Below are 16,860 nucleotides of genomic sequence, written 5' to 3' on the forward strand. Positions count from 1 at the left end.
GAAACACTGACTTAGAAGACCTGTAATATTGCCTGCAATATTTAGTCTTGAGTTTGGCTTTGACATCAGCTGGCATTAGATCAGCTCCTTCTAGCACAGCCTTGATTATCATGCAGAACCCGAAAGATGCTGGAATAATCAAGCTTTCATATAATCAAGGGCACATTAAAAGTATTAAATGCATACCTAGAGACACGACTGTGTAACAACTAGCAGGAAGTTACAGATCATTGGCTTTGGAAAATCACAGAGAGACACAAATCTTTTATTCCATGTTATTATTATTTCAGTGACATTCTGTAATCCAACCAAAGCCCTATTAAAAAATAATTAAAGAAGTTTTTGTCTTTATTGTATTGTGCTATTTAATTATTGTCATGACTCTCCTAGCTGATGATGATTATTAAAAATAAAATACATTGTAAATAATAAAAGAATCATTAATAACCATCTTTTCAGAAACAGTGATTCTCCAAGTACACTTGGAGGAAACCCTGGTATGTTATAAAAAGAGAACGGAAGCATGAGAAATTTTTGTGATTTCCCCAACAAGTCAGTGTTAGTAGCATCACTATAACCTAGACCATCTGCTTCATAGTCTAATTTTTCTCTCATTAGGACAAAGTCCTAAAGTGATTCTTGAAATCAGTCTATTCCCATTATCAATGACAGTGTTAATTCACTTAACCCCAAAAACTCAAGACACTACCAAAATATAAAGAAGTAATCCAATTCCTGCTTGCTTTTATATTGCTGGCCAAGAGTCTGTGTAGCGCTTGATGAAAAGACATGAGTCACTGGACACCAGTGTGATTCAAAACATGGCTTAGATTTCACATTAAAAAATAAGTCTTGTTAGGTACCATATGCTTATAGCCAAAATCATATTAAGGTTGGCTAACAATCAACTAAGGTTCTCAGTACCTGGTGGCTGTGATGTTTGACTCAGAAATGTGCCAACAGATTAAAGTGTCTCTGGTGTGGAGATGAAATTGCATTTCATGAGAGGTGAAAGATTTCAGGAAGGTAAAAAAAAAGTCTCTGTAATGTAAATTATATTATACACACAGTTTGTAAATGTCAAAGGGACAGAAATGTACCTGCTCTGCAAAATAAAAGCTCTACATCAGAAAAAAGAAGACATCAATGCATATGAGTCAAGGCCAATCTGTATGACTTAGTGATTATGGCACTGTGATTAAGTGATTAAGATTCTGTGGGTTTTTTTCACAGACCTCTGGAGGGTTTTATAAATTTTTAGTTTTTCTACAATTTTTAGCAGTGGGGTGAATAACAGGAAATACTGTCATACTTCCAGGACAGGATTGAGCTCTGTGGGCTCAGAGCCCTGTTCCTGATCTCACTAAATATTTTTCTGCGACCTTGTGCACTTTTCTATTTCTTCTTTGCTTTAATTCCTGACAAGGCACCCCGGCAATAACTAGAAAATACACATTGGGAAAACATCCAGTCCTTTCTCTGAAGATTTGATATCTCGGTAAAGCAGGGTGGACAAAGGTAACACATGTGAATGTGCCAGGCCAAACTTACCCAGGAGGTAGAAGTAATGGGGGGATTTTGAATCACAGAGCAGAATTCTTTTTTCAAAACACAACTATCTCTAAGTGCAATGATAATTTGATTTTTTTTTTTTTGGGGGGGGGGTGTTGGTTTGTTTTTGGGTTTGTTTTATTTGTTTGCTTGTTTTTGGTTTTTTGTTTTGTTTTGTTTTGGGGTTTTTGGGTTTTTTTTTTTGTGTGTGTATGTGTTATATTTGCCATTGATTCTCTCTTTTTCTATCACTTTTTTTTAACTTCTGGTAATCCTTCCTCCAAACCTCATTCCCAATTGCAGTAATTCATAAAGCTATTTGGAATACATGGGCTGTGAAAGGCTTTAATCAAGTGATGGATGCAATTTTTGTTTCACTCCAGTCTCATTTATTTCCAACAAGAAAAGGCTAGGAGCAATTTTGCAGCACATTGCATCATAAATCCTAATTTGTGTATTTTATTCCTATTGCAAACCTACAGACTGTGGTGAACTTGACAGAATTCACTAGGCTCTCTCCAGACAAAGTCCCAATAGAAGTCTGGATACAAACAGCTCTTGTTCAGTGTACCTCTGATTAAAAGGATATGTAAAGCTCAAGTCCAACTTGCACTGCTCTAGTGATTATAAGACAAACACTTAAGACTGCTTAGAGTAAAGGCCAACAATAAGGGTGTCTGATGGTTTGAAAGAAAGACCTTGAAATAAGCTGAAAAGCACAGAAAGTAGCATGAAAAGCAGATCCAAGTTTTTGGAGGGAAAAACAAAACCAAAAACCCTGTTGAATTTTAAAAGGGAAGAAAAAGCAATTCTCGATAGACCTTAAGCAGAAGGTAGGATGGATATTGTCCTTTCCTTCCTGCCCACGAGAGTAGGAATACTGCAACCATTTCTTGAGTTAATGGATATTTTAGAATGGAAGATGTGGCATATCTTGGACTATCCTCCCATATATAACTAAGTACTAGCAAAAGAATCAAAATTCCCATTGAAACAAAGAAAAGATAAAGAACAATAGAAATTTCTGAGAATTCACAGGAGGGAAAAAAGCAGGTGATCTGACTGGGATAATTATAATTTGCTACTATTATTGAAGAATAAACCAGAGGGAGGAAAGGAAAAGACAGAGGAAAAGGTCAATCAGAGAAAGAAAAATACCTGAAGTTTGGTCCCAATGAACAATTGTTTCCCTATACAGCAATTAAAGCAATGGTTTTCTATTCAGTTTATTTGCTCTGTCTTATCACTCAAGAAAAGGAAAATAAATCAGGCTGGTGCCTGACCTTTAAAAAACAGTGGATCCCACTGAATCATCCTGCCACTGACAGAATTTGATTGTCTCTTCAAGTCCCTTTCTACACATCCAGCAGCTGGCAATAACAGAGTTATGTGCCTTGCGTTTTCCTGAAGCAGCCTTTTTCCCTTGCTTCTTAAGGTAAATAAAGTATAGCAGTTGGAAACAACTGAAAGATAAATTTATCATCATGTCCACTGTGCCTATAGAGAGAAAATCAGTGCCAAGAATGAGATCTGCATGAACCCCTATCTGAAAACTCAACATGGCATCAAAATATTTCATTTTAAAGTATTGAAAACTTTTATTTCTTTCTCTTCACAGTTATTTTTAATGTGTTGTTCTGGTTTCCACAAAGATAAAGTGCTCAAACACAGAAGAAAAATCTCTATTTATACTTTGAGCTGATCCACAAAGGTCTGGAAATCTCAGAGAAAGACAACTTTAGGAATATTTCTAGATAGATCCAATAAGTGAATGGAAACACTCTGCTCCTGTAGGTTTATCTAATCTCAAGATGGAACTCTTTCCTGATATGAGAAGTTTTTGCCATGTAAATATTACAACAATGTAAAAGAGACATGCATAGTTATTTGTGAACTTTTCAAGGTTCATAGTTAGGCTGTGGATATTATGCCAGCATCAAAAATGAAGAATCTGATAAATTTTTTTTGCATCATATTGTGTCACAAACCATTGGAAGAGCACAAAGTGACAAAACATAAGCTGGTTTTTGCACTTATCCTCCTTTCCCTCCCTGCTACAATCTCTATGTCCAAAGTACATGATGCAGCAAAAGAACTAAAAGTAACTACAAGTTACTCAGAGAACTAATATTTTTTGCTCCCTCTGGATTTAGAAAAGTAAGGGAAGATGTTTGCTTTGGGCCTTCAGTGTAGTTTCTAGTACATATGATGGGCTATGAAGTTTTGTAAAACTGACATACCTGACCTGTGTACAAAAACCATTATCATTACCATTAACAACTGAGTTGAGAGACTCAGCTGATTATTTACTGACTGTATATGGAATAGAAATGAAAATAGGAACTTAGAGCAAGTGAAGATCAAGGAAATGTGATGTATAAAAGAGTGTTAAAGGAATGTCACTTTCTTCTCCTTGACCTTTGTGTCTGAACTTGCTGAAAATTGACTCTTTTAAGTTATCCATTTAGGTCACCTAAGCCACTGACTCCACGCTATCAGAAGTAGCAACCTCTTATAACTACCAAACAGCAATAATTTTTATGTCCCCCAATAATTTCATTATATTTCACTAATAAATTCTCTCATTTTGCTGTTCTTATCACTGCTACTTCAAGCTTAAGGAGCTCTTCTGTTCATTGAAGAATAAAGTTATTCATAGACTGTTCATACCTATTTATTCTCATACCAGTGTTTTCTTTTAGCTTAAAATGGCTCTTCTTCTTCCCTGATCTTTATTCCCTTGGCACATTTCAGCAAAATTCTCTCTCCATCTTTATTCTTCTGGCCTAGGTGAGGCAAGTTTTCTTCTAGTGTCTTTTGAGCAATAAATTAATCATTCCACTGTTCATCTAGTAGTTCCATTTTGCACTTATTTTAGTCTTTTGATTTAGTCTTTCTTGACTATATCTTTACAGAATTTTTAGTGTTGTAAAACATAATTACTGTCATGATTTGAAAGTTTCCCACATGCAGCATATATTTAATTGTGGGAAATTAATATTGATTTTATCCTTTTGTCAACAGTGCCTTGTATTTTAAGTAGCTCTCTTCCTTCTCTGATGTTTATCCTTCTGTTTCATTCTTAGGTAGCAATAATCTGGCTCCTCAGCTTGTATTTTGCTAGGCTGGACAGCCTACCCTCTTTCTTTCACAGGTGGATTTCCATTTTCTTAATCATTTTAGCAGGCTTCCTTATCCTTTGCTCTCATCTGAATTTGTCTTTCTTGCTGGTGGTGAGACTCATCACAATATTCCAAACAACACCTCCCCACAGCTATGCTATTAACACTCCCATATGGGATATGGGATGATATGATATGTCCAAAGAGAACATTTGACTTTTTAATGATGACATCGTATCAGTGGCTCACAGTCATTTTGGGACTGACAGGTATATTCAAATAATTTCCTTCTATTTCTGCCCTGGACAGTGAGATCCCAGGGCACTGCAGAAATTATTTTCATTTATCCCCCGTGCATGATGTTAAACAGTAGCTCATTTCGCCCTTTTCCTATTACCCTGAATCTTCTGACATTTAATTCTTCATGTGTAAGATTTCAAAGCTGATTTCTATGGCTGCTATCTCTTGTGTTTGGGTTGTTGTTTTCTATTTTTCTGTTCCAGGATCAGAATCATTCACAATAACAACATACCATATTGCTCCTAAGATTAATTTTTGAAAATATCCACCAGTGATTGTTTTAAATCCCCAAAATTCTTGTTCTAACAGTACCCTTTTTTTTTTTTTTTTTTTTTTTTTTTTTTTTTTTTTTTTTTTTTTTTTTTTTTTTTTTTTTTTTTTTTTTTTTTTTTTTTTTTTTTTTTTTTTTGGTCTGACTTTTATTAACTATCTCATGCTTTTTGCATCTTTTTTTTTTTTTTCTTTTACACCTTCCTACACAGAACTAGTAATTCCTTAATTCCTCACGTGGCTTCATAACTGAAATCATGTAATTCTGGCTAAAAAAGATCAGATGTTCTTCCTTTGTACAGGAAAAAAAATCAAACAAACCAAAAGAAAAACAGAAAGAAATCAGGTTATCCTGACACCGTCTATGTTTAATAAGCCTTTGTAATATCCTATTCTTCAGTCTCTTCAATAATTGTCTTTTTTCAATTTCTAAAATACTTCCAACGTTTGACCCTGGATTTGTTGCTTTCCAGTATACTTTTCTTCTCTTCTCTTTCTACATAAAGGCATTGCATTTTCCTCTTTCCAGTTTTGTGTCATTGCAAACTACAAGTAGTGATTTTAAACATTTCCTTCCTGAATGAAGATTTCAATTGACAGTTCTTTCAGGGTTCTGGGCTGCAGATGATCTACTCACCTTCACTTGAGACTTTTCAATATTTTGATTTTAGTTTCTCAGTCTCATTAACTATCCTCTTTGTCTGCATTCATATCATTGATCATACTTAAAATTTTTGAGACAGTGTCCTATTCCCTCTGCCATTTCATATGCAAATTGGGAGGCTCCTGAGATTTTAGCCATCTTTTTTTCCGTTTGACTAATTTTCTCCATTTACACTGTAATGGCAATTTTTGAGTAAGTTTGGGGGTTTTTTGTTTGTTTGTTTGTTTTCAGACTGCACAGACTACAGAACAATATTTTTAAACAGACACAAATCCTACTTAAAGTATCTTGGGGGAAGGTTGCCTTTTGAAATGTTCCTCTCTGTCTGGATTTCCCTGGATTCTATCTTTACAAGAACAGAACATGCCTCTTGTCACTCTAACTCAGTCCTGGGAGTAGTAATTCAAAAGGTTTATGCTCCAGCAAAAAATAATGTTGGGAAATCAATGTTAATGGCAGTTTTTCTGGTTTCCAAAAAAGCCTTCTTGTGATATGCAAATAATGGAAGTTTTGATTCACTGCCATGGTAAGAAAATAAATGAATAAAAGTAACTGATTCTGGTTTATTAAAATATTTTATTGTTGTGGCTTTTTCCATTTACTCCAGTAATGCTTAAATGCCAGCTGAGAAATGGATCCTTTTATGTTTCAGGCTGTAAAGGATACATAGGATGACAATGTCTGTCCTCAAAAGGCTAATTCTGGGCTATTTTAGGATACACTCAGTGACTTCAGACTTTCTCCATGCTTTCTGGTGTCCAAATGACAAACATAGCCAAGGACCCATGGGCCAGTCAAGTACTTTTCCATCCAGGGGCTTTCTGAAGAAGGAAGGCTGTAGAAGAGAGAAAAGTCATGAATATGCTTGTGTGTGAGAGAAAAAGATAAACTTTCTGTAGCTTTTTTGCAATACTATAGTGAGTTTCATTTCTCTACAGGCTTTTTTAGCTCTCATTTTAGTGTTCTGTACCTACTCATGGGTAACTTGATCAAACGAGTGGTAGGTCAGATGAGCTCTGAGCACTGCATGGAGCACTAAAGTCTCCAGTTTCATCAAAGCATCCCTTTCTATTGACAGTACGGGAATGGTTCAGGAAACAGCTTTAGTTGCCAAGGATTAAAACACTGTCTAATAAAACCCTTTATTTCCTTGAATCTCTGAATAGGCTGGACATTTAATACAAAGGAGAAAATAAATACTCACAGCAAAGTATCAGTTTCTGCAGTTTCCTTATTTGGTGAAATAATTTCTTTGTTTCTTGGCTGCATATCATTCTATTTTCATCAGTGTTGCATATCTACAGATAGTTATTTGAGAATGATTTCTGGAGATAACGATAAAAAAATTACTTTTGCAGTGGCCACTGAACACATGTAAATGAAACTAATTATGAAGTGTTTTGCTCCTCATGGACCAAATAACATCCTGTCTGACTCTACAGGCACTCTATGCTCATTTGTTGAAAATCTATTAGTAAGAGCATATTTTAACTCATTGTAAAGCATTATCTCCACAACTCATCTAGCATAGAAGGAATGAAGGTAACAAAAATGATTTTATGTAATCCAAGACATTGCAACTCTGAGTAAATCTGCTTAATAGCTTTGGCCTTGTTTTAGAAAAAAAAAAAATGTATCTGCAAGACATTCTGTTAATTTCTTTTTTACTACAAATGGCAAGCAGAGATTCCTATCATGTCAGAGCACAATACCTAGACATCAATATTCCACAAATATTCCCTTAAACAATTAATTCAGTTTTTTCTCCTAGTCTTTCCAAAAACCTTTATTTACAGCTTGTGAGGTAAGCTTTGCTTGCTTATCACAGATACAGCAGGGAGGGGGATGAAACCTGGTACAAGATAGCAGCTGAAAGGTGTGTCAAATGGTGGACATTTTTAAACCATTTGTGCCTACCAAGTAGAGCTGCCACTTCCACCACTATCTTAGTAAATCTGTCTAACATATGAAACCATGTGACAGAAGACAGGTTGTAACTAGGCTTGCAAACGTGTTTATGTAAGTCTAGTTGTGGCAGTCACCAGTACAGAGGATGTGACGCAGACGTCAGTGTCTACATATGTGATATCTGTCATCAGTTTTCATTTTAATTTTGAGCCCCTGTCGATCATCTGAGACAACTTGTCGTTTCTCTACTTGCAGATTTGGGGTAACAAGTAGTTTTAAAAACATCTGGGGATTTGTGTTTGCTCCTTGCAAAGAGCCAGGTGAGCCACTTTCAAACGGTGGGCTCAGAACCTTTGAGGTCCAATAATGTGAAGTGCTAGGTCACTCTGGTTACAACCACCCCATGCGGTGTTACTGTCTGGGGGAAGAGCAACTGGAAAGTTGCCCAAAAGAAAGGGAACCAGAGGTGCTCGATGACAGCTGGCTGAACATGAGCCAGCAGTGTGCCCTGGTGGCCAAGAAGGCCAATGACATCCTGGCCTATTTCAGAAATAGTATGGCCAACAAGACTATGGCAGTGACCATCCCCCCGGCACTGGTGAGGCCACACCTCGAGTCCTGTGTCCAGTTCTGAGCCCCTCAACACAAGAAAGACATTGAGGTGCTGGAGTGTGTCCAGAGAAAGGCAACAAAGCTGAAGAAGGGTCTAGAGAGTAAGTCATACAAGGGGCAGCTGAGAGAGCTGGGGTTGTTTAGTCTGGAAAAGAGGAGGCTCAGGGGAGACCTTATCACTCTCTACAACTTCCCGAAAGAAGGTTGCAACCAGGTCGGAGTCGGCCTCTTCTCCCAGGTAACAGGACAAGAGGAAATGGTGTGAAGCTACACCAGGGGAGATTCAGGTCCAGCATCAGGAAAAATTTCTTCACTGAAAAGTTTGTCAAGCATTGGAACAGATTGCCAGGGAAGTTGTGGAGTCATCATTACTGCAAGTGTTCAAGAAACTACTGGATGTGGCACTAGTGCTATGGTTTAGTTGACAAGGTGGTATTTGGTCAAAGGTTGAACTCTATGATCTTGGAGGCCTTTTCCAACTTAATATAACTTAAATAATTCTGTGATTCTTATGGAAAATTACTTCTCTTTAATACATTTCAAGCCACACATCCAAAACTTCAGGCATCCAAAACTTTATACCCCTTTTAAAATATTCAAACATGATTATTTCAAATGGATATTCATTTTGCTTGCTTTTTAAAAGAGCATCCATGCTCAGCCATGGTAAGATATATGGGATAGAATTTTTCTTCTAATCAGTCACTGAATTAGGATTTGAGTTTGGATGAGGACCATAAAAGCAATTTAGAATAATATGGTCAGAACCACAGGGTAGTACAGTCAGTAATTTGTACAGGTTTCTCCAACTTCTTTAAGCATCAGAGCTCCCATTTAGCAAGGTAATTAAGCAGCTTCAGATATGCATCTGTGTGTTTTGACATAGAAACAACAAAGAATCTCCCAGGAATACCACAGCTGGACTGAACTGGTCCACCATCAATTCATAGACAAATATAGTCCCCACAACGTGTAGTTTGAGATATTTTATCTCATAATTTCTTAGAAAGATATATACATAGTCTACACATATGAGTGTGTGTTTGTCTATGTGTGCATACTTATCTCTGTCTAAAATTACCATAGAACAAGCAGCACAAGAACAGGTATTTGATGCTGTCCGAGTAAGAAGCAGCATATGTACCTAGCACGTGTCATAGGAAGTATTATCTGCCAAGGTTTCCTTTTTTAGCCAGTGAATGGTATTGCATCTCAGGAACCAAAATCTACTTTGGGGCCAGAGAACAAATTAACTTCTCCTCCTCCAAACTACCTCTCTCCCTCTGTTATCTCCCCTTGTCCACCTACAAGTTTTAAAAATCATAACATTACTGATGCTTTTTACCATCAACATGATCCTTTGTGTTTTCTTCTGTAATGACTACCTTGCCACATTTCCTTATTTTTCCAGGTTCTAAAGGAAAGATGGAATTCGGGCCAATCTACTGAATAGGCTCCAGCATGAAATGTAAGTTTATAACAATTACTTAAGTGTTATGATTAGTCTCACTGTCAGATGATACCACTGACTAATGATATACCCCTGATGTTAGTGACAGATGATGATATGTCAGCAATAAAGCTGCTTGGAGTGGAGAACTTACATGTCAGCCAGTTATGATCTCATTTTTCCACACTACTTCTTATCCCAAATCACTGAAATTCATGAAAATACAGCTACCTGCTGAGTAGTTGATATGATACAAGCTGATGTAGGCTGACATTATAAACTATTCAGTATAAGGGGAATGGAAGAATCTCTTCAAGACTTTATTTTACTCTCAGTGTAGGGCTATACCATCCCCTAGTCCCATGGTAAGTACTCCAAAGTCACCTGTCAGTTTGGGATCAACCCTCCCGTTCCTAATTTGGGCTATGGATTATCTGCTGTAATTCTCCTCAAGAATGACAAGGTGTTCATGAAATCATTTGTAAATCTTCCCTGGCTTTATCAAGGTGTCAGTGCATGGGCTGCAATGACGTGAACAACTTTTGTAAAGGATGAGCACAAAGAGAATAGATAAAAAGAACCCAGTGGTACAATACTAAAGAGAGAAGTACTGAATGAAGTATTCCTTCCACCCAGATGCTAGTTCAGGAGTAGCATCATGAAAAGAAAAAAAAAAAAAAAGAAAGAAAATATAAAAGTATCTGTAACAAATTGCTCTGAAAATTTGGCTGAAAGTGTAGTTGGTGGACCCTGGCCAGATCCCAAATACCGGATAAAAGTCACTCTCTCACTCTCCCTCTGCAATTAGACAGAGGAGAGAAAAAAAAAAAACAGCTGAGGAATTCACTTACTGGGAGAAATCACTTACTAATCACGGGCAAAACAGACTCAAAGTGGGGATAGAGGTTAAATTTATTACTAATGGGATAAGATCCAAAGAGTGAGAAATAAAACACCTTCCTCCCCCCACCACTCCTTTCTTCCGTGTTCTCCCCCCCAGTAGTGTAGGGGGATGGGAAAGGGGAGTTGTAGTCAGCTGTTGTTTCCCATGGGGTGCAGTTGAGTCTCTGCACCCCAATGATCCTCCATGATCTGAAAGGGGCAAATTGCTTCGCCACCGTCTTCACCACGGGCTACAGGGAGGTCACACCTCTGAGTCCTTCCCCTGTTCCCGCAGGGTCCCTCCCACAGGAGACGATCCTTGATGGACCTCTCCAGTGTGAGTCCACCCCTCAGGCAGCAGTTCTTCCCCATCTGCTGTCCCGTATGTCACTCCTCCATGGGGTGCAGTCCTTCACAGATGAGCTGTACCGACGTGGATCCCCCACAGGGCCACAAGTCCTAACCGGGAAAAACCTGCTCCAGGGTGGGCTTCTCTCTCCAAGGGCCACAGGTCACCCGCAGGACCCTGCGCCATCCTTGGGCCTCCCATGGGCTAACAGCCTCCTTCATGCATCCCCTTGTTCCAGCATAGCCTCCTCCATGGGCTGCAAGGGGAGGGTCTCTGCACCCCGATGGTCCTTCGTGGGCTGCAGGGGCCTCAGCTCCAAGTCCTTCCCCTGCTCCCAGGCATGGGGGGGGCCCTTCTCCCTCTCCTACTGCACTGCCCCTGGAGCCTGCGTTATCCCAAGTTCTCCTCCTCACCTCCCTGGCTGGAATTTTCTTCTGCACAACACCTTCTGTTCTTAAATATCTTACCATAGGGGCATTACATGCTTGCTAATTGGCCTGGCCTTGGCCAGCAGGAGGAAGTTTGTCCTGGAGCTGGCTATCAGTGGCTCCATAGGAGCAGGGGAAGCTTCTAGCAGCTTCTAACAGAAGCCACCCCTGAAGCCCTCCCCTGCTACCAAAACCCAGCCACATAAACGTACAGCAGAAAGCCAAGGCAATTTACAGGCAATAAATAATCTTTCTAAGACACTGAAACTTCTTACACTTGTGGTAGCTGGTAGCACTTGTGGTGCTGGCTACCATCAGGGTAAAGCGGAGTTAAATACAAAATTCAAAAATGTTAGTTTGTTCGCTGCTTCTCACCAATCATAAATGCTGAATTTTAGCTCAGCTTCCTAGCATTTCCTTTTAGTTGTGATTACTACTTTATTGCCTACCAAAGTGCTACCTGCAAAAATGGCAATTGAAGGTGGAAGAGTGTTCCAAAGCACTGAACACTTATATGTTGATGGATAGAAATTTGTGCTCCTCATTCTCAAAGCTGCATTCTGCAATGCTCACCTGGACTGTACATAGAACACTAAATTTGTGACAAATCAGAGAAACTGCGGTGGTTGTCTTCCATCTTATTGAAGCTTCACTTTATTTTATCAAACACATTGTTTCAGAGATGACTGTCTTGTCCTTCACGTGGTTGTTGCCTGCAGCCAGGACCATTTAATTCTAGCAAAAATCCTGTTTAATGCAAGAAACACCTTAAGCTTAATACTCATCACTGGCTGCATAAAATTATAGGCTGTCAGTATGTGTAAATGAATCCATCTGGAGAAGATAAAAGAACCACAAATGAAACTGGATTCAACATTCCAGATAAACTGTCTTTTGAAATTATTTTAAAAAAAAGAAAAAAAACGGGGAGAGAGATTGGTTATTCTCTTTCTTTTCATGCAAACTAGGGCAGAGGGCAAAGAGATATTAGGTAATGCTTCCTAACTGTTTCAGAATTATATTTCTGAGGCTTTTTCATTTGAGGTATGTCTTTCTTGCCCGAAGGGTGATCCCTCTCCTATTATTTATTGAAGTATTCTGAGCCTCGTCTTTTAGCAGGAAAAAAGAGGTAGAATAACAGAAAAATAACAACAAACTTGGTCTGTCGGAGTGGGGAGGGGTGTGAAATCCTTTTTGCAAACTTTATAGATGTAGGAAAAAACCATTTTTGTGGAAAGTAACCTCAGACTCTCTCTCATTTATGTCAGTAGGTCTGAATGTAATGAATAATAAATACTAATACCTCTGAATATCCCTTTAGGAGCAACTCTAGACAAAAAAATTGGCTTAAATCATGTTCATGCCCATTTCAAGAGCCTTTAGCTAAGAAAAAAGAAATGTAAAGATGCTGTGCAGTGATTAACAGCCCAGCTCTGGATGAATTTTCCCATTTACTTCTGGGAAAAAGAGTGGGACATGTGGACTAGGACTTTTGAGAATTTGAGTCAAAAAATCAACTACATGATGTTCCTTATGCAGTTCATCATAATCATAACACTGTCATGGTGCCAATGCATTAGCCAAGTACTCAGCTTTGTTTCATATGAATGTGAAACCATGCTTCTTGTTTTTCTATTTCCTTCAAACAAAGTGGGAGAAAACACTTTTTGACTCACATGGTCTTGGAGACAGAGTGACTCTAAGGTGTAAAAATGTAGGTCTAATTCTTGGAAGCAGGTGTCATTTTTCCATTCTGTAATGCTTTTATTCCCACCCACTCAGTCACAGCTTGCCTCCCTCATCCTTTTTCTACTCCAAGTCCTCCTTTTCATGTGCCACAGGTACATGGCCATAATACAAATAGAAACCTAGAAACCACAGGTACATAGTCATAGTACAAAGCCATAATAGAAGCCTAGAAAATCATATACATAACTATGCAAAATATATAGATTGCACTAAATAAAAGTGATTAAAAAAAAATAAAGGCATACAGTTCCTCCTCATATGATATGCTAAGCTGATATATGTGCAAGTTATGCCTAAGTTGTTTTAATACTAGAGTCTTGGGTCAGCTTTAATGTGGGTAATAAACAGCAGCAAATTAAGCATGAGCCTAAGAGGAGAGAGGAATTTGTGGTCTTTCTGGCAGGAGATTAAAATAATTGCCAATGAACAAGCTTCTTAAAAGTATGAGCATTTTAACTGCCCTGCGTATGCTAAAGGAGCTGTGGAGGACTGAGAAGCCCTCCCTTCCAGACAAATGTTGTAAAACAGGATTTAATACGTGATGTTGTTTTTTTTTTACAATAGATAATGTTGTCTCCAACTGAGAGGTGCTATGGGTGACAGGAAGGGGCTTACCTATTATCCAGACAAATGTGTGAAAACAAGAGGAGGAGAAAGAGTCTGTGGGTGTGTGAGAGATTGTGCACTAGCATTTTATGGCTCTGAGAGACACCCCAGTACAGAGATTATCACCTAGACAAGAAGTAAAGCTGTTTGAAGTGAACTCCTGGCTCTGATCCTGATGTCCAGTGTACTCCAGGGTCCCACATGACAATAACCACTCCATCCAGATCAATGTTGGCATTCATGGGGGAAAGCTGATAAAAGCTTCTTTGAAATGCAGCAAATGAGAACATTCAAAATGGCGCTTTTTTTTTTTTTCCTTTTTTTTTCCTTTTTTTTTTTTTTTTTTTAAACAGGTGTACCCATAGGCAGTTAGCAGATCGGAAGGGAAAACTTCATTTGTTAAGTAACCACTGTTGTAGGGGCTTGTGTCACCTCACGTGGATCGCTAAATCTCCACTTACTCCATAACTGGTGAGGAGTGAATTACCCTCTCAGGGAACGATACAACACTTGTTGTTTCCTGGAGAAATATATTCAATTTCATGTTAGAGTTTGTCAAGATTCTGTGGAATTGAAACCATAGTTCTTTGCATGAAACTGCCAGAGGCAAAGAAAAGCCAGATGGCAGGCCTGGCTTTGTATCTTATTGACACCGCAGCTGGTCCAGGAGAACACACCTAAGTCCAAGCAATCTGCCCTCAAAAGCAGTCATATGTTAGAGTGAAGAAATACCTTTTGTGCATTTCTAATAAACCTACAATGCCTAATGTACAAGGTCATGACAAACATGTCTTCATTGTTTTCCCCACCATGTGTTTCACGGACACGTCCATCTCAGCAACCTGGAACATGAACCAAATGGATTCTCTCAATTCTAGTTAGTTTTATTTACAAGAGGAAACCTGAAACAGGAGCAGGTTGTGGGAAAAACAGTGTAGAAAAGAGCAGAGCTGGCCAAGAGAGTCTGCTCCGGGTGAGCAGAAGGCCAAAAAGGGGCATACCATATGAACTGTGTTCAGTACACTATTTATTCACTAGATCTTCCACTAACAATACTCCCAGGAAGTCTCTGCCTCTTCAACTGCAGGAGGAAGACAATTAATTTTATATTGTAACACAGGCAAGTGGGTCCTACATTAAGTGCCTGTAGCACTCAAAAAATCCATTATACTGAATACAATACAAATACTGCATTAGGCATTTAACTGGCTGACTTTCATGCTCCCTTCTTCCTTTTAATAGCTAGCAAGAACCCCTAAACACTGGGGAAGGGGAACAGAATTGCAAACAAATTGAAATCCATAGTCACATGGGTATACATTTGGAAAGGAGGTCAAAGTACAGTAGCCCTCCATTACAATCACAGATGTTGCGTATGTTTCATTAAAAGGACTACATATATAAAAGGGCTACAGATTATAATGGCAAGAGGGCCTAAACCAGAGCTCTTCTTTTCGTTTCAAAGCTATGACCCTCGCCTCTTCAAGAGCCAGTGTCAAGGTGATAAGGAGAAAAAAACCACAAGACGCACCAGAAGATTACAAATGCAGCAGGGAATGGAAGGAACTTTTATGATTTCCAGTATAAATAGTTTTCTTGATTTCTTTTTTTTTTTCATAAAAAGGACAAATTTCTGCTGTTAATCCATCACTAGCCCACCCAGTGGCTAAAATACAGTCTCTCTGTTATACAGACTGATACCATCATCTTTTACTGCTGGGTTCTGTGAGAACACAGGTGAGATGTTGCTAAAATTCAGAGGTTCAGGTTCTTTTCATATCACTGAAAAACTGTCATGATGTTACTAGTGCCATACAAGTCTAAACCTGATATATCATAATCAAAGTCCTGTGCATTAACTCAGTGAAAAAAATCTTTCTTCTGGTTTATCTGGATTTTGCCGCAGTCAATAAATTTATAATCCAGGAAACTCTTTGAAGACCCATAAATTCAATAGTGCCACAGACACATTTATTTACTATCGTGGTAATCTGAAAAGTTATGATCTTTGATGTATTATTAGTAGCAGCTCCCTTATGCTCCAGACATTAAGAAACACACATAATAATATCAGTTTTAAAATTCCTTGTTCACGAGGGTAAGACAAGAAGTAAACGGATTTAAAATCAATATGGGAGATACAGGTAAGACACTAAAACAACCCTTCTAGTGGTAGAACTCATGAATCACTAAACTGGGTGTGGAATATCCACTGTGAGATGTGTTTAAGAACAAGAAAGACAAACTTGCCTTGGATAATTCTAGCTGATTTCACCAGAGTCAGAGCACAGGTGATATATCCTCTGAAAAGTCATTCTAACTCTTTCTACTGCTACTTAATATTTCACCTTTTCTATTTTAAGAATAGGATTGTTTCATTAATTTTGTTTTCTTTGTCAAATGGAAGATAAAAAAATCAGTTTGCCTGTTGAAAGATGTATTATTTGTATCATAATTGAACTATAACTCTTCTGGGTCAAATTTAGGAACAAATTTTGGGGGATTAAAAATTACTGAGTACTATCTCAGTGTTCCAACTCAGTTTTATTACGAGAATCAATCTTTTTAAAGATGCAATTAAAACCAGCCATACAGTGGACGTAGCAATAATCTAAAACAATTGTTTAAATAAGATGTCGTATCCAAAACAGAATGCCAGAAAATTCTCAAAATAAGATTTACTAAGATGAAATGAGTTCATTTCCAGTGAAGGTTTGCTTCAATTCTTAACAATGACATTAATACTTAAGCTGTATGTACAGACTTTTCCATCACTTAAGTCTCAGTGCATGAGATACAGATCTGGGCTTATCTTCTATGTACAAGAGAATTTCACCTGACACACTTTTAATATTGTATTTCTCCCACACTGTAATCAACCTTTGAATCCAAAGGAACAGCCAATAATGGAGTATAAAAAATACTACAGCAATATGTTATGTGGTCAATCATACAACATGATTCAAAAA

The sequence above is a fragment of the Empidonax traillii genome, unplaced genomic scaffold (genome assembly GCF_003031625.1).
Source record: "Empidonax traillii isolate 1590-97213 ecotype Southwest subspecies unplaced genomic scaffold, ASM303162v1 scaffold202:size1011777, whole genome shotgun sequence".
NCBI classification, from domain to species: Eukaryota; Metazoa; Chordata; class Aves; order Passeriformes; family Tyrannidae; genus Empidonax; species Empidonax traillii.